At 40.5% G+C, this 22,565-nt stretch overlaps 1 protein-coding gene across 2 annotated transcripts in view; it reads right to left on the bottom strand.

Moving 5' to 3' along the window:
- The window catches only part of CNOT10 (CCR4-NOT transcription complex subunit 10), a 224,901-nt gene that overhangs the window by 82,359 nt on the left and 119,977 nt on the right, over nucleotides 1-22,565 (bottom strand). The window lies entirely within an intron of this gene.

Below are 22,565 nucleotides of genomic sequence, written 5' to 3'. Positions count from 1 at the left end.
GTATTTGCTCTTATGCAATATATACTGTATGTGTATCACTGTCTTGTATATTTGGAGATTAGCCCTCTTACGTTTTTATGTATGTTTGCTATATATTTTCTTTTGTACACCTGTTGTGGTTTATAATAAAATTTCTCATTTTTATAGATCTGTGTTGTAATACATATGTCTGGAGCTGATCTTCAATGCCCACTTTACATTTTTAGGCCCCTTTCACACGGGACGGATCCGTGTTGATCCGCCCCGTGTTTATCCGCTGCTCAGCGGGGATCGCTCCGCTTTCCCCAGCTGAGCAGGCAGATGACAGGGCGGGACCCGCACACTGTGCAGGGACCGCCCTGTCAGATCTCCGCTCTCCCCTATGGGGGATCGGAGGAACACGGACCGTCTGTCCGTGTTCCTCCGATCCGCTCTGCAGACGGATAGAAAAATAGGATTTTCTTCCGTCCGCAGAATCGGACGAGAGCGGAGGCGGACGACATCGGGTGTTAGCGGATGTACATCCGCTGACACCCGCTATCCCATAGGGATGCATGTATGCCCGTATTTCATCCGAAAACGGATGGATGAAATACGGACATACTGTCCGCATGTGTGAAAGGGGCCTTAGTCTTTTTTACTCTATAAAAGGGTTGGCACTCCAGGACATAAATCTTTTTGATCTGATATGGGTGGGTCTTGATGACCCCAAACTACCTTACTTACTACATACATGGAATTAAATTATCCTCAGCAAAAATTACATTGTCCAGTGGGTCGGTTTCAATGCAAAATTCCCATGTATGGCTTCAGTTGTCCTTTTTAACCATTGCATCAAAAATGGTTATATGCAAAGTAATGAACAAAATATACAGTTAGGTCCATACAGAGCTTTTTATGGGCTTCATAACAAAGGGGGTGAATACATATGCACATGCCAATTATCGTTTTTTTATTTCTGAAAAATAGTTTTATGTATATATTATTCTAATTTTACTTCACCGACTTAGACTATTGTGTTCTGATCCATCACATATAATTCAGATTAAAAAAATATTTTAAATATTCATTTTCATTGTTAATATTTTGTTGAGAATCATTTTTTGTGCATGTTTCTGCCTTTAATTTTGCCTTCAGCAAGTGAAATGCATGCACAATTGGGATGAGATCAGGTGACTGACTTGGCCATTGCAGAATATTCCACTTCTTTTCCTTCAAAAGCTCCTGGGTTGCTTTTGCAGTGTTTTGGATCATTTGTCTGTCTGTACTGTGAAGCTCTGTCCAATCAACTTTGCTGCATTTGGCTGAATCTGGGTTGACAGTATATCTCTAACCACTTCAGCCCCGGAAGGATTTACCCCTTTCCTGACCAAGCCCTTTTTTGCCGATATGTTGTACCCAAACAAAAATGAGGTCCTTTTCCCCACAAATAGAGCTTTCTTTTGGTGGTATTTGATCACCTCTGCGGTTTTTATTTTTTGTGCTGTAAACAAAAAAAATTTTGAAAAAAAAGCAATATTTTTTTACTTTTTGCTATAATAAATACCCCCCAAAAATATATGAAAAAAAAACCCATTTCTTCCTCAGTTTAGGCCTATATGTATTCTACATATTTTTAAAAAAAAAAAAAAAACCACAATAAGTGTATATTGATTGGTTTGCGCAAAGGTCATCGCGTCTACAAAAATAGGGGATAGATTTATGGCATTTTTATTAATTTTTTTTTATTAGTAATGGCGGTGATCTTTTTTTTTATCATGACTGAGACATTGAGGTGGACAGATCGGACACTTTTGACACCATTGACATTTATACAGTCATCAGTGCTATAATTAATGCACTGATTACTGTGTAAATGTCACTGGCAGGGAAGGGGTTAAACACTAGGGGGCGATCAAGGGGTTAAGTGTGTTCCCTCAGTGTGTTCTAACTGTTGGGGTGCTAGGCTCACGAGAACATGACAGAGATCACTGCTCCCGATAACTGGGAGCAGTAGATCCCTGTCATGTTGCTAGGCGGAACAGGGAAATGCCTTGTTTACATAGGCATCTCCCCTCTCTGCCACCGGTGGACATCGAGTCTGCGGGACCTGCGGGCACGCTCCCTCCGCTGGCGTGCAGGTGCCCACCGGCCTCCGATGATGGAGTGACTTATGGGTACGTCGTTTTGCGCACCATTCTGCCGACATATATCGGTGTGAGCCGGTCGGCAAGTGGCTAAACACTGCGGAATTCATCCGGCTGCTTTTGTAACATCATCAATAAACACCAATGACCCAGTGGCACTGGAAGCCATGCATGCCCATCCCATCACACTGCCTCCACTATGTTTTACAGATGACATTGTGTGCTTTGGCTCGTGAGCTGTTCCAAGCCTTCTCTACACTTTTTTTCTTCCCGTCATTCTGGAACAGATTAATCTTAGTTTCATCCGTCCAAAGAATACTTTTCCAGAACTGGTCTGGCTTTTTTAGACGTTTTTTGCAACGTCTAATCTGGCTTTTCTATTCTTCAGGCTTATGGTTTGCACCTCGTGGTGAAGTCTTCTCTTGACTGTAGACTTTGACAATGATACGCCCACCTCCTGGAGAGTGTCCTTCACTTGTCTGGATGTTGTAAATGGGTTTTTCTTTACCATAGAGTGGATATTGCGATTATCCACCACTGTTGTCTTCTGTGGACGTCCGGGCCTTTTTATGTTGCAGCGCTCACCAGTGCGTTCTTCTTTCCTCAGAATGTGCCAAACTGTTGATTTGGCCACCCCTAATGTTGCTACTTTCTGATGGATTTGATAAATTTTTGAAGCCTTACAATGGCCTGTTTTACTTGCCTGGACAGCTCCTTTGAACGCATGATGTAGGTTCACAGCAATAGATTCCAAATGCAAATACCACACTTAGAATCAACTCCGGACCCTTTATCTGCTTAATTGATGAAGAAATAACATATGAGTAGACCACACCTGGCCATGAAAAAGCTTTTGATTCAATTGTCCAATTACTTTTGGTCCCTTGAAAAAGGGGAGATGGCTATTAAGATCGATAATTCCAAAAACCCTGTCTCCGATTTGGATGTACATACCCTCAAATTAAACCTGAGTGTGCACTTTCAGCACATATCTATTATAGAACTATAGCTTGAATAAGTTTTGGTAAATACCTGAAAAAAAATATAAAATTGCGCCTGTGTCCAAATATATATGTATCTAACCGTACATCTGATATTGACCATTGATAGAAAGTTTTGTACAGTACATGACAATTCAAAAATAATTGTCGCTTTAACTACTTATAATATTTAAGCTGTATCTAAAACTGCAAGTGCATTGAACACTTCTGTCCCCCCAGATTAACAATGCTGCTGTCCAATTGTGTCTGTTGCTCCTCCATTCAGTGTGTAGGCACCCTAGTACAGGAGGCGTGCAACCAGATCACTAGATGCATACAGAGGGGAAAAAGCCTAAAAAAGAAAACTAATGCAAACTAATGCCATATAATGATTGGCAAGCTGCATTATGTTACATTTTTGGTTTGGGGTTTAACACTGCTTATTTGCCCCAAAGCACCAACCCCCCATGTTGAGGGCATGCGGCCTGGTACGGTTCAGGAGAGAGAGGGGGGGTTGGGGGGGGGCTCGCTTGTCCACACCCCCTTTCCTGACTGACCTGCGTGCTTGGATAAGGGTCTGGTATGGATTTTGGGGGGACCCCCACGCCGTTTTTTTGGCGTAGGGGGTGCCCCTTGGAATCTATACCAGACCGAAGGGCCTGGTATGCTCTTGGAGGGGAACCCATGCATTTTTTTTATTTAAAATTTGGCGTGGAGTTCCCCCTCAGGAATCATACCAAACACAGTGCCTGGTATTGGCGGGGATCCAAGTCGGATCCCTGTTCAATATGAGTCGGTACCCTGTCGGGTTGCTATGGAAATGGCAAACCGCAGCTAAATGCAACCGCAGCTAAATGCAACCGCAGCTAAATGCAACCGCAGCTAAATGCAACCGCAGCTAAACGCAACCGCAGCTAAACGCAACCGCAGCTAAACGCACTGTACAAATGCAGCTGATCGCAGTGCCTGGTGTCTTGAGTTTTGAAGAAAAAAAAAACATGCTTTTAACTGCGGCAGAATAGCCGTCCATGTGAAAGGCGCCTAAAGGGAGTGTGTGCCGGGATCACCCTTTGCAGGGAGGCTGTTTCCTCTGTGCCTAGGTACATACATGTTGCAACTGCATGGTATTTGAGCAACTAAGCCAGGGGTATGGAGCAAGGCCTCAGGTGGTCAGAGAAACTCAGACAGCTGGTAACCGGTAAGGACTGGGTGGTTGGAGTGACTGGAGTAACTGTAGACAAGCAGCAGGAATTTTCAGAGATCATTGTTCCAAGTGACAGCAACAGGTAGATGCTTCCTCAAAACTGAATGGCAGTAAAAAGCGTAGTATGCGCTTGTGATATTCCACCAAGCAGGTGATGTCAGCTCAAAGTACCTCAGTGAGTGTTAACCTCTTCTAGAGGGACCAACGGAAACTGGGAAGCTTAAAGACTCCTAGCGATCGGAACAATAAGGTAGTTCCCTGTGCTCAGCCCACACAGCCAACTTTCAGAGTGAGTCTTATAACTTATCATGGTCTGAAAGTTCTGCACACAAAACTTAGTGCCTGAGGGGGGCAGGAGGCGGAGCCTAGCGGAGCAGACATGCATTGTTAGAGCTCCACACCGCTGAGGAGAGAAGAGAAGGACAAAGCGGAGCCTGCAGGCTCAAAAGGTATCCATTTGAACCTTTTTGCCCCAGGGAACAAACTGTGAAAGTTTGGGCAACAAATACGGTACTGGGAGGAAACCGTGGCAGAAATAAAAATCACCTCACAAAGAGCTCACAGGCACTCACTGCAGCTGAAGCAGCTCCAGTCACCTCACAAGATACAGCATCAGGGCGCTCTCACAGACAGAAAATGTCACAGCAAGACTCTCCATTTGAGTCAGATACAGAACAAATCCTCTCACAAACTTCTCCACAAGCCTCCTCAGTATCCCCAGTAATATTATTACAATTTGAAAAGATGCTTCATAAGGCTTTAAAACAAACCTCAGACCAAATAACAAACAGCCTAACCAAAGAAATAAGAGAGCTGGGAAACCGCACCGCAGCCTTAGAAATAAAAATGGATGAAATTGAAATTACAACCCAAGAAAATATAACAGAATTGGAACAATTAAAAGAAGAGAATTTAATACTTCAAACTAAGCTCGAAGATTACGAAAATAGAGCCAGACGTTCAAACTTGCGCATAAGGGGAATACCTGAAACTGTGACAGACCTGCAATCTACTATTACTGCTTTATTACAAGAACTAAAGCCAGATATCTCTATTGAACGTTTAGAACTGGACAGAGTACACAGAGCCCTCACAGCCAAAAAGAAAGATGGACCCCCACGTGATATAATCACAAAATTTCATTATTACAGAACGAAAGAACAAATACTAATTGCTGCAAGAGAAAAAAAAGGAACTTAATTTTCAAGGACACAATTATCAAATTTTTGCTGACCTATCCCAACTTACTATTACTAAAAGACGATCCATGAAACCCCAACTAATGGAACTGCAACGCCACAACATTATGTATCAATGGGGCTTCCCCTTTTCAGTCAGATTTAACTACCAAGGTACAATTTACAGAAGCAGATCAGCAGATGAACTACAACAAACCCTTTTAAAATTAAATCTGACAGAACCCACAAGCAGCAACACTCCCACACGCAGAAGAATGGCATCATCTTCACCTTCAGGCAGCACCCAGAAAATTCCAGAACAAAATGGGAATCATCATTCTGACAAAAGAGGCCGTTATACCACATCATCCATGGACCAAGAAGATTCAATGGACTGACATCCTAATTTCTGATATCTCTTCATTTATTATACTAAGAGATGGTTCTCTATAAAAAACCTATATTTATAACTGAATGTAACTGCATTCTGATAGTCACACACTGTGTGGGATCATGTTACATTCCAGTTATATTTCTTATTACTTCTGATTCATATAGCCTTAGAATATATAAGTGAAATAAGGAAATTCTTGTTCAGTTATATATTATCAGGTAATAACAATAGATTTATTACTTTTTAGGACAAATATGTTCAATAATCCAGAAGTAATGGAAGCTTTTTTTTTTTTTTTTCTTTCTTTTCTTAAAACAAATATATTATTACCTAACTAGTTCCTAGAATTATGTTTTTGTTTATTCTAATCTGAAGCAATACAACCTCAATTTTATGAGTTAACATATCTAAACAGTTACATATGAATAAAATATGTAATTGTTTACTCTAAAAGGGTTAAAATCCCAAAATAATTCAAACTATCTTCATCAATACCAAAGTTATTAACAGTACCTTTCTAACTGAATTATTTAGCCTAGGGCAAGACTAACCATATACAACCACCCTGGAATAAATAATTTCAACAAAAACTATATTCTGCACTCCAACTAATGAAACATCATTTTGATGTCTTTTGACATAGCACTTCTCTCCTGTAAGCGGAAGATCCGTGTACCCCCATTAGCCCTCCTCATTCTCCCAACCATATTATGTGGGAGTGTGACGAAGCCACTTATTCCCCTGAGAGAGATATTTATTCTCTTTCACGGGTAAATTGTGATTACTTGCAAAAAATAATTTATACAATGTATCATCTAATCTCATATGTTTTTTGTTTACTCTTTACTCCAGAATTCACTGGTTTCTTTTCTATCTATTCATCTCTTCAGTCCACACAGGTTGATCTGCGCAGTCAGCTCTGCATAACAAAAAGTAAGTCAAAACTATTTGATCTATTGCCATGGCACCACTAAATATACTTTCCCTGAATGTTCAGGGAATAAATGTCCCTCAAAAAAGGACCAAAGCCTTCCGTACTTTCCATAACAAGAAGGCTCACATAGTATGCCTCCAAGAAACACACTTCACCAAAGATTCTACTCCAAAATATATTTCTCCTTTTTATCAACAAATTTACACGGCTTCTGCCTGTACCAAGCAAAGGGGAACTCTAATTGCATTTCACCGATCCACACCATTCACCTTATCATCAGAAATTAAAGACCCAGAAGGTAGATACCTGATACTCATGGGTTATATAATGGATACAGCAATCACGGTGATTTCCTACTACGCTCCTAACAAACAACCTACACCATTCCTCTCACATATATTACAAGTGATTAATACACACAAAATAGGAACAGTGATAATGTGTGGGGATTCGAACCAGGTCCTCCTCCCATTTCTAGATAAATCACCTTTTACACCATCCAAAATAACCTCTAGATTACCTTTTTCTCAACTTCTTTCCAAATACAATCTGGTAGATTCATGGAGAGAAAGTAACCCAATGAAAAAGAAATTCACTTATTTCTCGCACCCTCATCAAACCTTCACCAGAATAGATCATATTTTTCTAACAATAGGAATGATACCAGAAATTATTGCATCAGATATAATTCCGATTCCGTGGTCTGACCATAATGCAGTATACACTACTATAGCCTCAGCCATACCAAAAGCGCATGACCCAACGTGGTACTTACCGGACATAATGCTCAAACACCCACTACATCAGATGGCCATTGAACAAGCTTTAAAGGAATACATATCAATTAATAATACAACAGACATCTCCCCAATAACACTGTGGGAAGCTCATAAGCCTGTCTTGCGTGGTACAATACAAAGACAAATGGCACTATTTAAACGGGAACGCAAAAATCTAGCAAAAAAACTAGAACTCAATTTTAATGCAGCCTACATATCATTTCAAGATAATCCATCTCAGAGTACAAAATCTCATCTGGAAAAATCTAGATTGGAATACGATCTATTTCTCACTGAGTCAGTTGATAAATCCTTCAAACGCTCCAAACACAATTTCTACATGAATACAAACAAACCAGGTACATATTTGGCTCGGGCATTAAATTCAACTAACAAATCTTTCAAACCAATACGTTTGAAATTATCAAAAAATGTTTACACTTGTAATCCAGTTAAAATAGTCCATAAATTTCACTCACATCTCGCAACTTTATACAAGACAAACAATGAATTTAATCCTACAGAGGCTGAATCCTTCTTCTCAAAAATAACCTTACCTGAGTTATCTCAGAATCAATAAAGCAGTTTGGATGAGCCTATAACTATAGATGAAGTTGCTAACGCCATAAAAGACCTAAAACTTAACAAAAGACCAGGCCCAGATGGCTACTCGGCTTTATACTATAAAACATTCTCAGAAATACTCTCTCCCATTCTCACTGAAACTTTTAACAAACTTCTAGATGGACATTCTTTTCGGCAAGAAACACTAATGGCAATTGTTTGTATGATCCCAAAACCCCTTTCTGATGATACTTCCTGTGTGAATTATCGGCCTATCTCTCTGTTAAACCTCGATATTAAATTATTAGCAAAAATAATAGCAAAACGCCTCAATAGCATTATAGGAAAATTAATACATAGAGATCAAGTAGGCTTCATGCCAAATAGACAGGCAGGCGATAATATACGCAGGGCAGTGTTATTGGCACATATTGCTAAAAAACGGAAAATCCCTTTATGTTTTCTATCTCTCGATATTAAGAGGGCATTTGACACAGTATCCTGGCAATATATGCAATATTCATTACAAAAATGGGGTTTTGGACCCCACTTTTTAACATGGATCAAAGCATTATATAATAAACCCAAAGCCTATATAAAATATGCTGGATACAAATCTGAAGCCTTTAATATCGAAAGAGGTACCCGACAGGGTTGCCCATCATCTTCCTTATTATTTGCCCTTATACTCGAACCCATGGCCCAATATATCAGAACAAACCAAACTATAACTGGCATTGAAGTAGGAGGTATTACACACAAATTATGTATATTTGCAGACGATATATTACTTTTTCTATCATCACCACAGGTCTCTGGTCCTAACTTAATACCAGCTCTTGATGGATTTGCAGCCCTATCCGGCCTTATGATTAATCCTAAGAAATGCCTAGTGCTTAATATTTCACTCACAAACATGGAATTGATCCCGGCTAGGGCTGCACTCCCATTCACATGGGCAGAAAAATCAATCCCATATCTTGGAATTCATTTAACAGCCTCTCATTCTGACTTATTCTCAACCAATTATCCTCCTGTATTAAGGCAGATCACAAATCTAATAAAACAATGGTCGCAACTTCCTTTATCCTGGATGGGGAAGATTAATGCAATCAAAATGACTATTCTACCCAAATTGCTTTATCTATTCAGAGTCCTCCCTATTCCAATTCCTTCCTATTTTTTGAGAATAGTACAAAAAAGAGCAACTTCGTTTATATGGGGCTCTTCTAAACCACGTATACCTATACACACACTACATCTTCCCAAAAATAAAGGAGGCCTGGGATACCCTAATTTTACTAACTACTACAGAGCGGCACATTTGGCCAGTCTGTCCAAATACCATGCAAAACAGGAAATCCCATTATGGGTATTTATAGAGGCTTCAGAAAATGACCCTCTATTAATATCAAATTTATTATGGCTTGATCCTAAAGACCGCTTTAAAATTCATAATCCCATAACTAAACACTTCTTATCTCTCTGGGATAAACTAAAAACCAAATATCAGTTACAATCTCCACACAATCCTCTCCTTTCTTTTATCAGAAATCCGGCCTTTTATCCGGCATGGATCTACCCAAATTCTTTTAAAGCTTGGACAACATCAGGCATTCAGACACTAAATGACTTCATAGCATCTAAATCATTCCTTTCATTCCCATCGCTTAGAGAAAAATATGATCTACCAAACTCTGAGATATTTAGATATCTCCAAATCAAAAATTTCTATACACCATTCCTAAAGGGGGATACACCATTATGCCAATTATCCATTTTTGAATCAATCTGTACAAAAGATCCATTTGCTAAAGGTACAATTTCATCACTTTATAATCAATTATATGGAGTAGCAAATCTTAATAGACCCTCTTACGTTCAGAGGTGGGAGGAGGACCTGGGACGAACTTTAGAAGACACGGACTGGTCTAACATATGGCTCACATCTAAGTCATCTTCACCCAACATCTTAGCACTGGAGACAAATTATAAAGTCCTAACTCGCTGGTACCTTGTACCCGCTAGAGTGGCAAAATATTCACCTAATACCTCAGCTCTTTGTTTTCGAGGATGCCCAGAAATAGGCACATATTTACACATATGGTGGACGTGCCCAGTAATCCAAACCTTCTGGAAGGAAGTCTTCGTGATTGCATCTAAAATATTTAAAAAAATAATACAACCAGATCCATATTTAACTTTACTTAATCTAAAACCGGAATGGTTAACACTCTCTCAATTCAAACTTATGATCCAACTAATAACGGCTGCAAAACAAACAGTGGCCAAGGCATGGAAATCTCCTACATTGGTACTAGCAGAAACAATTCACAGAATGAATAATACAATGTCCCATGCTAAGATGGTAGCCATCGATCAAAATCAAATTCCAAAATTTGAAAAACTTTGGCATCCTTGGATAAAACAACAGTTCCTGTCAAACTTCAATGACTCTGTCCTGTTGCCATGGTAACAGATTAAATGACTTACAAAGACACCCATTCTAAGGCTTCAAAGAGAACTAAAAAGAATAATAAACTGACGAGCGGGACAACCTTGTGGACCATACCTCTACCTTTCAACCCTTTTTCTTCTTTCTCTTTTCTTTTCTCAACCTTACGATTAAAGCTCATTATCAGAATTTATGTATAGTAGGTATAAATCATTTAAATACCTACAAAAGTAACTAAGGAAATGATATATATCTTTAATTTAGGTTTACGTGAACCCAATGTTTAATATTTGAAATTTCATGATATTTACCTATATAAACCCTACTGTAAAACAATGAGCTTACTTTATAGATCCTTGTAAACTTACTTTATGTATCTTTATAACATTGTATACTCAAACTTTTTGACAAGGAAAACTTAGTGCCTGAAATTCACATTCAGGCTAGCCTCGCAATGTCCAGTAAGGTTCAGTCATTCCAAAGACCAAGCAGAGGATAGGCCATGATGGAGCTACAGTTGTACAGACCAGCTTTAGCAGGGATATAAAAAAGAATCTTGATTAAGCAGAAAAATGGAGAAAAAAAACGCTAGCAAAAAGAAAAAAGACTTTTTCCAGCAGAGCTGAAGAAAAGATGCTCATCCTAGCATACTAGCAAAAAACTGAGGCACGTTATTGGTAGGAGGGGTTAATCTGGGCTGGCCTACATTTTTCTTTTTTGTTTGCCATGGTCTAATCCTCCTGAAAGCACCAGTATAACCCAAGGGTGAATGACTGCCTTTGTCCCTCCATGGACAAGAAAGAAATTATTATTCAGTCCTGCAAATGACAAACAAAAATATGAACAAAACCACATTACGCTCCCTTTGGGAGAGGCACACAGAGGAAGGTTTTCTAGTAATGGCAATAGCAGGCATGTTCTGGGGTTCTGTACCCTTGTACAAAGACACCAGGGCATTGGTTTACCGTAAAGCTGAAAGATTGGCAAAAGCTCTGAAATCTGACATTTCAGTAAATTGCAAAGACTGAAAAGCAAATATAGGTCTAAAACAATGTCTGATCTTCAGTAAATGACAGTACTATGCACTGGTATAAAGCATATCCCTCTATAGTGTGTACTTATCTCCATTAAGAGCATGACTGTCATTTCTGTCTGCTTTGTTCCTCTGTTATCTGCATGAATCACTTCTGATAAGTTTTCCAGACACCAAGAGAGGTGTGGAGGGAGAAGGGGTGTCTCTTCCCTCCAATCAGCTCTCACAGAGTGTGACTTCAGCTCTCTACCCCAGTTTTTTCAGAACTCTCAGACAAGCTTTAAAATTCAGAACTTTGAAAAGATGTAGAGTAGACTACAGATAAACAGGTACAACTTATGTAGGAGAATTTGTTTAATCTCTGTGTATCACCCAAGGCCAGTCACTTCACTGGGTACATGTAAGGGTTAATAACCACTTTAATAATTTAGAGGACAGAGTAGAGCAAAGTTACAATGAAAAAAGGTGTATTGTTTATAGCATAGTTTCTCAACCCGTGGTACGTGTACCCCTTGGGGTAAGTGCACCAAGGGCAGGGGGTACGCCGCCTGTGCTGCCGCTGCACAGTGCTATGCTTGTAGAGTTGCAGCGGTACAAGTGTGCTCCTGCATCCATTCAACACACTCCTCTCCACAACCCTCTCCGCTGGGCTGACATCATTCAGAGGCTGGGAGCCAGGATGGAAGAGGAGCAGTGCGGAAAATCCAATACCCATCGCGAGTGAGTGAGCACAGAGGCTGCACGGCTTTGTCATAATGACTTAATTAACTGTGTGATCTTACTGGTTAACTTTTTATTTATTTTTTTGGGAGGGGGGTTTAATTGATCTTCGTACAAAGCTATTTGTACTGTAATATGAAGCATGGAGGGGGGTAATGCATTGCCATTGGTCACTGATGCATTAGTGACCAGTGGCAGTTAATTAACCCCTTTACATTGCATTAGTGGAGTCAGTGTTATTTAACCCTTTATGCTGCAGCATGAAGGGGGTAATTGACATTGGCGCAATTAACGCAGCACAAAGGGGGTCAATTGACCGCCACTGGTCACTAATGCATCAGTGACTAATGGCAATGTAGGTGCTTTACCATGGCTCTTTAATATGTCCAATCACAGCTGATTACATGTAAACAAATGCTGGTTACCTGCATTTCCTTTCCTCAGTGCTGTCCGTGTGTGAGGAAAGCAAAGTCCTGATTATCAATGCAGCCCCATTGGTGCACAATGTATTCATTTTGGATTATGTATCTGTTTGTGTGTCTACCAGTGTGTTAATTTGGGATGTGTGCATCTCTGAGTGTGTTAATGTAGGATGTGTGTCTGCCAGTGTGTTAATTTTGGGATTCTGTGCGTGTCTGCAAGTGTGTTAATTTGGGATAATGTGTGTCTGCCAGTGTGTTCTTTTGGGATTCTTGTGTGTGTGCTTCCAAGTGTGTTCATTTTGGATTGTGTCCGTCTGCCAGTGTGTACAGTGGGGATGGAAAGTATTCAGACCCCCTTACATTTTTCACTCTGTTATATTGCAGCCATTTGCTAAAATCATTTAAGTTAATTTTTTTTCCTCAATGTACACACAGCACTCCATATTGACAGAAAAACACAGAATTTTTGCAGATTTATTAAAAAAGAAAAACTGAAATATCACATGGTCCTAAGTATTCAGAACCTTTGCTCAGTATTTAGTAGAAGCACCCTTTTGATCTAATACAGCCATGAGTCTTTTTGGGAAAGATGCAACAAGTTTTTCACACCTGGATTTGGCCATCCTCTGCCATTCCTACATTAATGAGGAAAAAAAATGAACTTAAATGATTTTAGCAAATGGCTGCAATATAACAAAGAGTGAAAAATTTAAGAGGGTCTGAATACTTTCCATCCCCACTGTATATTTGGAATTATGTGTGTGTCTGCCACTGTGCTAACTTGGGATTATGAATGTGTGTCTCCAAGTGTGTTAATTTGTGTGCGTCTGCCAGTCTGTTAATTTGGAATTTTGTGGGTACTTGTATGTCTGCAAGTGTGTTAGTTTGGGACTGTGTGTGTGTGTATGTGTATATATATATATATATATATATATATATATATATATATATATATATATATATATATATATATATATATATATATATATATAATGTGTGTGTATGTGTGTTTGTATGTGTGGTACAACTGACACTCTCCTTATTCAAATCTGCTACTACAGACGAAGTTGCTAAACTCCTTTCTATCGCCCACCTAACCACCTGCCCCCTGGACCCTATTCCCTCTCAAATGCTATGGTCGCCCCCTGACTCCATCCAACACTCTATAACCTACATCTTCAATCTTTCCCTCACCTCTGGCATCTTCCCCAATGCTCTAAAATATGCACTGGTCACCCCCATACTTAAAAAGCCATCCTTGGACCCTACCAATCTTAACAACCTAAGCCCCATCTCCTTGCTCCCCTTTTCTTCTATACTCCTTGAACGTCTGGATTACAACCGAGTGACCACCTCATTAAGAACAACCTTCCTGATCCCCTTCAATCTGGATTTCGCCCTCAACACTCCACAGAAACTGCTCTTTTAAAACTCACAAATGACCTACTAACTACTAAAACCAACGAACACTATTCTGTACTCCTACTTCTGGACCTTTCAGCTGCCTTCGACACGGTTGACCACTCCCTCCTTCTCAAAAAAACTTTACTCCCTCGGTCACCGTGACTGTGCTCTTCAGTGGCTCTCATCCTACCTATCCCATTGCACCATCAGTGTCACTTACAATTCTACTTCCTCCACTCCTCTTCCCTTCTCCGTCGGGGTCCCCCAAGGTTCTGTTCTTGGACTTCTTTTATTTTCAATCTACACCTCTTCCCTGAGTCAGGTGGTAGCCTCTTACAGCTTTCAATATCATTTCTAAGCTGGCGACACACAAATGTATCTCTCCACCCCTCAACTGACTCCATCTGTCTCCTCACGCATCACTAACTTACTAACCGACATATCTGTATTGATGTCACACCACTTCCTCAAACTCAACGTGTCCAAAAGCGAGTTTATAATATTTCCTCCCCCACGTGCCTCTTCCCCGGATTTGTCCATCAAGAGCAATGGCACAACCATCCATCCATCACCACATGTCAGGGTACTAGGTGTTATCCTGGATTCTGAACTCTCCTTTCAGCCCCACATCCAATCACTTTCCAAAGCTTGCCGCCTCAACCTCTGCAATATCTCTAAACTACGTCCCTTTCTAACCAATGAAACCACAAATCTTCTGATTCACTCCCTGGTTATCTCTCGCCTGGACTACTGCAACTCCCTCCTCATTGGCTTACCTTTAAATAGACTATCCCCCCTTCAGTCCATTATGAATGCCGCTGCCAGACTCATCCACCTTAAAAACCACTCAGTGTCTGCTACCCCTCTCTGCCAATCCCTCCACTGGCTGCCACTCGCCCAACAAATTAAATTCAAAATACTAACAATGAGTTAAAAAGCCATCCACAACTCTGCCCCCAGCTACATCACTAGCCTAGTCTCAAAATACCAACCTAAATAGCCCTCTCCGTTCCTCCCAAGACCTCCTGCTCTCTAGCTCCCTCATCACCTCCTCCCTTATCCGCCTCCAGGACTTCTCCCGAGCCTCGCCCATCCTCTGGAATTCCCTACTCCAATCTGTCACACTGTCTCCAAATTTAACCACTTTTAGGCAATCCCTGAAAACTTTCCTCTTCAGAGAAGCTTATCCTGCCTCCATCTCCTAGATTGTAAGCTCTAACGAGCAGGGCCCTCTGATTCCTCCTGTATTGAATTGTATTGTACTTGTACTGTCTGCCCTAATGTTGTTGTAAAGCGCTGCGTAAACTGTCGGCGCTATATAAATCCTGTATAATAATAATAATAATAATCATCTAACAACTGCACTATTTTCTCCATTAGCTCATCCCCCACAGCTATTACCCTTTTGTATAACCTGACCCTCCCTCCAAGATTGTAAGCTCTAACGAGCAGGGCTCTCTGATTCCTCCTGTATTGAATTGTATTGTAATGGTACTGTCTGCCCTAATGTTGTAAAGTGCTGCGTAAACTGTCTATATATAAATTTATATTTATATATAAATATATAAATCCTGTATAATAATGTGTGTGTGTGTCTGTCATTGCAGCACGCACACATACAATGATATTGCATACAAACAAATCACAAACACATACTAACATTACACACACACACACACACACACACACACACACACACACACAGAAACTATGACACCCAAACAATAGAAATTACTCTCTCGAGACAGGGGTACTTAGGAAATAATTGTAGACCTGCAGGGGTACTTCTCCGTAAAAGGTTGGTAAACACTGGTTTATAGCAACCACATTCTCTTTCTGGCTTTTAATTGCACTAATACGGCTACAACAAATCAAGTTTGGCTTTTAATAAATTGTGTGTTATTCCTGATCTGGCTTCAGACAGACAATGAAAAAAGCTCTTGCTTCTGAAACCCTTAAAAACAAAAGGCCCACAATTAAATATTATTTAAGGTACTTTGCCATTAAACGGCCATGAATATTTATCTATTAGAAAAACACTGCAGTAGCTTTCACATCCAGCTGTATAAGGTATTGAACACAAAACAGAATGTAACAATGTCTTGATGTGCCCCAGACAAGTAACAGTATCTCAATTTGTCCAAATCCCAGACAAAACAGTACATGGTTTAAAAAAAAAAAAAAAAAAAAAAAAAAAAAACACACACACGGAAAAACATGGAAGGGAACTTCTATCCCTGAAAAAAGAATTTCCCCAACAGGAGCTTACTGCTTAAATCTGCAGTGCACTACAGGCCCCCCAGGCAAGAAAGGGATTACACTGAACTTCCACAAAAAAAAAAAAAAAATAGACTTGTATTCCCCCTACTTCGCCCCATGGCTGCCATGATCAGATCACTTGGTCATGACCTATTCAAACAAGACTTGCTTGTTCTCACACTTTAAACGTATGGAATCTCAAAGTGCAGCCAGGTGATGCAGAGACTTATTGAACCGTTGCCCAAGAGGAATGGAAAAGCTCTGGCAGCTACTGAGGCGGGGACAGTCCATGTGGGAATATTCTCTTGCTCCTTCACTAGCCCCCCCCCGCCCGACATCTCTGAACTGTCTAGCACAGACACCATGGTTGGAGGACTGAGAAATACACAGCTAAACCTACAACTGGCATTCATTTAGACATAGTGTAAAAATGTAAATGCCACAATTTTTTTTAATATGATCACCAATCATATAGATGTGGCAAGCACAGAGATATGCATGCTTGTATTAGACGAGTGCAGGTCTCTGGAGAGCATTACATTTCTCCAATATATAAAGATATACTGTACATGTTACTAGTTCTGTTTAGCTTTCTCCTTGGATAAAGAGTTAGTATACCTAAACCTATCATTAGAGAAATACTGGGGTCAAGGCTGCCCCTGGAGACCCTTGCCTTCAAAAATGCTTGTTGCCTTGCTGATCCAGATATGTCAAAGACTTCTAAGACACTGACCCAGAGCAAGAATGCAGATTAGGTGTGCTGACATCACTTGCTGCAAGCTTGTATTGGCTGAGTGAACCAAAGCAATAAAAGCTTAAAGTGAATGTAATCCCTCACATATAACCAATGAAGTGAACAGCCTCAGATGATACACAGAGATTAAACAAATCCTCCTACATAAGTTTTGCATGTATATCTGCTGTCTTCATCTTTATATACTGTTTAGAAAGTGCACATCGTGTTCGAATTTTCACTTCCTCATTCTGCACTGTGAGAAGTCTATGATTGCACTGGGAGACAGCTGATTGGAGGAAAGGCACAAACATTCTCTGCATTAAGGTAAAAAACCTGTGCATTGATTTCTAGCTCTTTTCCCAAGAGCAGCAGCTCTCTCTGCACAGGGCAGATTAATAGTAGCGGGAGCCATTGGTTCCTGCTGCTGTCAATCAAATCCTGCGACAAGGGAGTGGGGGGGCGGGGTCGAGCCACACTGTCTATAGATGAAGGCAGCGCAGCTCGGGGTCGAGCCCACACCAGTGTTTACAGAATGGGTGGAGGCAGCAGCGCTGGTAGGGTACCCCAGAAGAGGAGAATTAGGGCTGCTCTGTGCAAAAGCATTGCACAGAGCAGGTAAATATGACAGGATTGTCATTAAATAAAAACATAAGGGTTTATAATCACTTTAAATCATAAAAATATAACAGCCGTTTTACCTGCCAAAGAATTTGTATTTCTGTCCATCCAGTCCGGATATTTACACAGCTCTACCACAGAGCATATCTGGCAAGGCAGGTGCCCTAATTTTCCCTATTGCAGTAAGTAATCCTTAAAGGTCTGTGGTTGGACTGTGAACATGAATCAGCATAACAATGCACTCACCTATCACTCTGCTCTCTCTATCAGAATGTTCCTAATTATCACATGAGCAGTGCAGCATAACTGACTCATTCTGCTGCTGCTCCCTCTCCCAATTATAGAGTGCTGCATAAACTCTGCCTGCATTTGAAAAATACATGTAGTTGTATATTAGGACCTCGTGCACACTGGACGTTTTTACAGCTTTTGGCTTCAGGGTTTCTTTACTGCAGCCAGTAAACTCCCCAGCATTTTATCATATGTGTCCATGCACACACAGGCTTTTATCAGCGATTTTGGCAGGAGCATTTTCTGCCTGGAAAAAAAAAATCCCAGAACCAGTGGGTTTGAGGGGGAGTTTTTCAGTTGTAAAAACGCTCTAACTAAAATGTGGCTATTCTGTGTTTATGAGCATTTTTGAGACAATACGCTTTTAAGTGGGAGTTTTTAGTTATTTTTAGTTATACTGTAGTTTTGCTAAACACTGAAAAACGCTACTGCAAAAACGCTGCAAAATTTATTTATTTTTTTTCATGAGAAAGAGAAGGTTACAAAATTGTATATAGTAAAAAAAAAAAAATAAATAAAAAAAAATAGAATTTCCATAGTGCATAAGGCCTTAAATTGTTTCTAAATCCAGGACCCTGTATTCACTATATCCTCCCACAGTATACAGAAGATGAAAATGTAATTATTTTTGTAAATATAAACTGCTAAATATCATTTCTCATCAGCAGTATATAGCAGTCTGGTGACTTCTATCAGTGTTTGGTTAAAACTTGTAAGAGGAGTTTTCATTCTCCTCTGACTATACAATGAGGCTGCATGAACACCTGAGCCTGTCTGCACAGTGCTCATTGGCCCTGTGCTGATCACATGCACCCTCCCAAAAAACAAACACCCCCCCCCCCCCCCAAAAAAAAAAAAAAAACTAGCAATACACACCCAACTGAGCATGTGCAGAGTACCCCCAAGGCTCTGTACTATTAGGAGATGGATTGGGGACTGTGAAAGAAGGGGAGGATCAGAGAAGACAGGATCAAACAGGCTATTTACACCCCTTAGATTCCACAATGAGTATATAACAAGCATGCTTTACTGCATATACAGACCGATTTTACTGTTGTGGGTTTAGTAAGACTTTAACCACTAGCTGACCAGCTCACGCAGATATACTGCAGCAGGTCGGCTCTCCTGCGCAAATCGCCGTACATGTGGGAGCGTGCCCGCGGGTCGGACAGACTCGATGTCCGCCGGCGACCCGCGATTGCCTAGTAAAGAGGCAGAATGGGGAACTGCCTATGTAAACAAGGCGATTCCCCATTCTGACAGGAGACATGACATAAAGCGCTGCACAAACTGTTGGCGCTATATAAATCCTGTATAATAATAATAATAATGACAGATCTACTGTTCCCAGTCATCGGGAACAGTGATCTGTCATATCCCAGTGAGCCCATCCCCCTACAGTTAGAACACACTGAGGGAACACACTTAAAGTGGAGTTCCACCCACTTTTACAACTCTTCAGCATCCCTCACTAAACTGCGCACTGTAAACAAATTGGATATTTTAAAAAATTTTTTCTCAGCACCTACTGTATATCTGCTGTATTCATTTTCACTTCCTCCTCCCTGGCCGCGGCCCATTGCATCATTTCCTGTTTGCAATGCCTTCTGGGAAGGGGCGGCAACTTCCTCTGAAACTGCCGTTGCTATGGAAACCTGACCTGAAACCTATTACACTGCTTGTGCTGCACTGAGCATGTGCGAGATCTGCAAGGATGAGATCCAGGAAGAAATACAGTCTGGCTTCAGATGCCCAGACTTAAGATGGCCACAGCCTGCTGTAAGTTTATAAAATAACAAACTACTGCTATAAACTAACAAAACAGACCTTAGTTTACAGACTAACTTTATTGAATACATTAAGCTTGTGTATTATAGGGGTATTTTTATTTAAAAAGTATAATTTCGGCCGGAACACCACTTTAATCCCTTGATTACCCCCTAGTGTTAACCCCTTCCCTGCCAGTGTCATTTTTACATTGATCAGTGCATTTTTATAGTACTGATCAATGTAAAAATGTCACTGGTCCCCAATAAGTGTAATTTGGCGTCAGATATGTCAGCCACAATCCCACTAAAAATCGCAGATTGCCGCCATTACTATAAAAAAAAAAAAAAAAACAAAACTCTAAATCTATCCCATAGTTTGTAGACGCAATAACTTTTGCTTAAACCAATCAATATATGCCTATTGCGATTTTATTTTACCAAAAACATGTAGAAGAATATATATCAGCCTAAACTGATGAATCAATTTGTTTATATATATTTTTTTTTAATATGTATTATAGCAAAAAAAAAAATTATTTTTTTTCCAAAATTGTCGCTCTGTTTATAGCGCCATAAATAAAAAACACAAAGGTGATCAAATACCACCAAAAGAAAGCTCCATTGGTGATGGGCGGGTGGGGGGCAACGTCAGTTTTGATTGGGTACAACATCGCACGACCGCGCAATTGTCAGTTAAAGCGACGCAGTGCCGTATCGCAAAAAATGGCTTGCTCATTAACCGCTTGCCGCCCGCCGGCTGTCATATGACGGCCAGGCGGCGCGGCTCTTGTTCTGGGAGGGTGTCATATGACGCCCTCGCCTTCCCTACCCACCAGGGGGCGCGCGTGCTGCCGACGGCAATCGCGTGCGCCCGCCGTGTCACTGGGCACCCGATGCGCGTGCCCGGCGGCCGCGATGTCCGCCGGGCACACGGCAGGACGTGGATCTGTGTATGTAAACACACAGTTCCACGTCTTGTCAGAGAGGAGAGGAGACCGATCTGTGTTCTCAGTACAGAGCAACACAGATCGGTCTCCTCCCCTTGTGAGTCCCCTCCCCCTTCAGTTAGAAACATTCCCTAGGAACACAGTTAACCCCTCTATCACGCCCTAGTGTTAACCCCTTCCCTGCCAGTCACATTTATACAGTAATCAGTGCATTTTTAAAGCACGGATCACTGTATAAATGTGAATGGTCCCAAAAATGTGTCAAAAGTGTCCGATGTGTCCACCGCAATATCGCAGTGACAATAAAAATCGCAGATCGCCGCCATGACCAGTAAAAATAAAAAATAATAATAAAAATGCTATAAATCTATCCCCTATTTTGTAGATGCTATAACTTTTGCGCAAACCAATCAATATACGCTTATTGCGATTTTTTTTACCAAAAATATGTAGAAGAAGAATAAGTATCGGCCTAAACGGAGGAAAAAATTTGTTAAAAAAAAAAATGGATGTTTATTATAACAAAAAGTACAAAATAGTGTTTTTTTTCAAACTTGTCACTCTTGTCTTGTTTATAGCGCAAAAAATAAAAACCGCAGATGTGATCAAATACACCCAAAATAATGCTCTATTTGTGGGGAAAAAATAATAAAAATTTCATTTGGGTACAGTGTTGTATGACCGTACAATTGTCATTCAAAATGTGACAGCGCTGAAAGCTGAAAAATGGCTTGGGCAGGAAAGGGGTTAAAATGCCCTGTATTGAGATGGTTAAGGGGGCAAATCCTTCCGGGGCTGAAGTGGTTAAGGAAGGGGCAGCATTAATTTATGTGCATCTGAACAGAGCTCAGAGCTCAAGTCAGAAAGAGCCAAGAAAATAGCATTTTGAGAAGGTGGTCAACTATTGCAGCCTACATATTCCTCTCAGTACAGGATTTCTTTAAGTGGCATATCAAAGAGTCTGGAAACTAAAGACTGTAGTACTTAAAACAGATTCTAGTAGATTAGAAAAGAAAAGCTTACAGTTTGCAGCTTCCATTAATTTGTGGAAGCCGTTTTAATCGCCAAATAAATAAAATAAAAAATGGTAAAGCCCACTTACTTACCCTATATGGCTCTCTCTGTAGTAGCACATTAAAAACACAAGCACTACAACCTTCAGGTAAAGCTGCTGTCCAAGATCTAAAGCCTTCTAATAGTCATACATCAGCGATGGCACTCACAATAAATTTAAATTTAATTAAGGGAGACACTAGTCCATTACCGAAAGATAACTCATGTTTTCAGAACCGCTTCCCAATTTGTGTTTTATGGAGGGTCTGCCAGCCTGGAAATAACTTCAGTGGTCTGCTTACATAAGCCTTCAAAAAGCTGTACACACTGGCAGCCATCAGTGAGTGTCAGCTGACCTTTTTATCTTTATGGTAAACAGACATTATTACAGGACACATTGCATTATTTTTATTTATTTATTTCAGTTACTTATATAGCGCCGTCAATTTACGCAGCGCTTTACATATACATTGTACATTCACATCAGTCCCTGCCCTCAAGGAGCTTACAATCTAAGGTCCCTAACACACATTCATACATACTAGGGACAATTTAGATAGGATCCAATTAACCTACCAGCATGTCTTTGGAGTGTGGGAGGAATCGAGAGCACCCAGAGGAAACCCACGTAGGCACAGGGAGAACATGGAAGCTCCAGGCAGGTAGTGTCGTGGTTGGGATTCGAACCAGTGACCCTTCTTACTGCTAGGCGAAAGTGCT

This window comes from Aquarana catesbeiana, linkage group LG05, assembly GCF_042186555.1.
Source record: "Aquarana catesbeiana isolate 2022-GZ linkage group LG05, ASM4218655v1, whole genome shotgun sequence".
NCBI lineage: Eukaryota > Metazoa > Chordata > Amphibia > Anura > Ranidae > Aquarana > Aquarana catesbeiana.
This window is presented reverse-complemented; position numbering and strand designations above follow the sequence as displayed.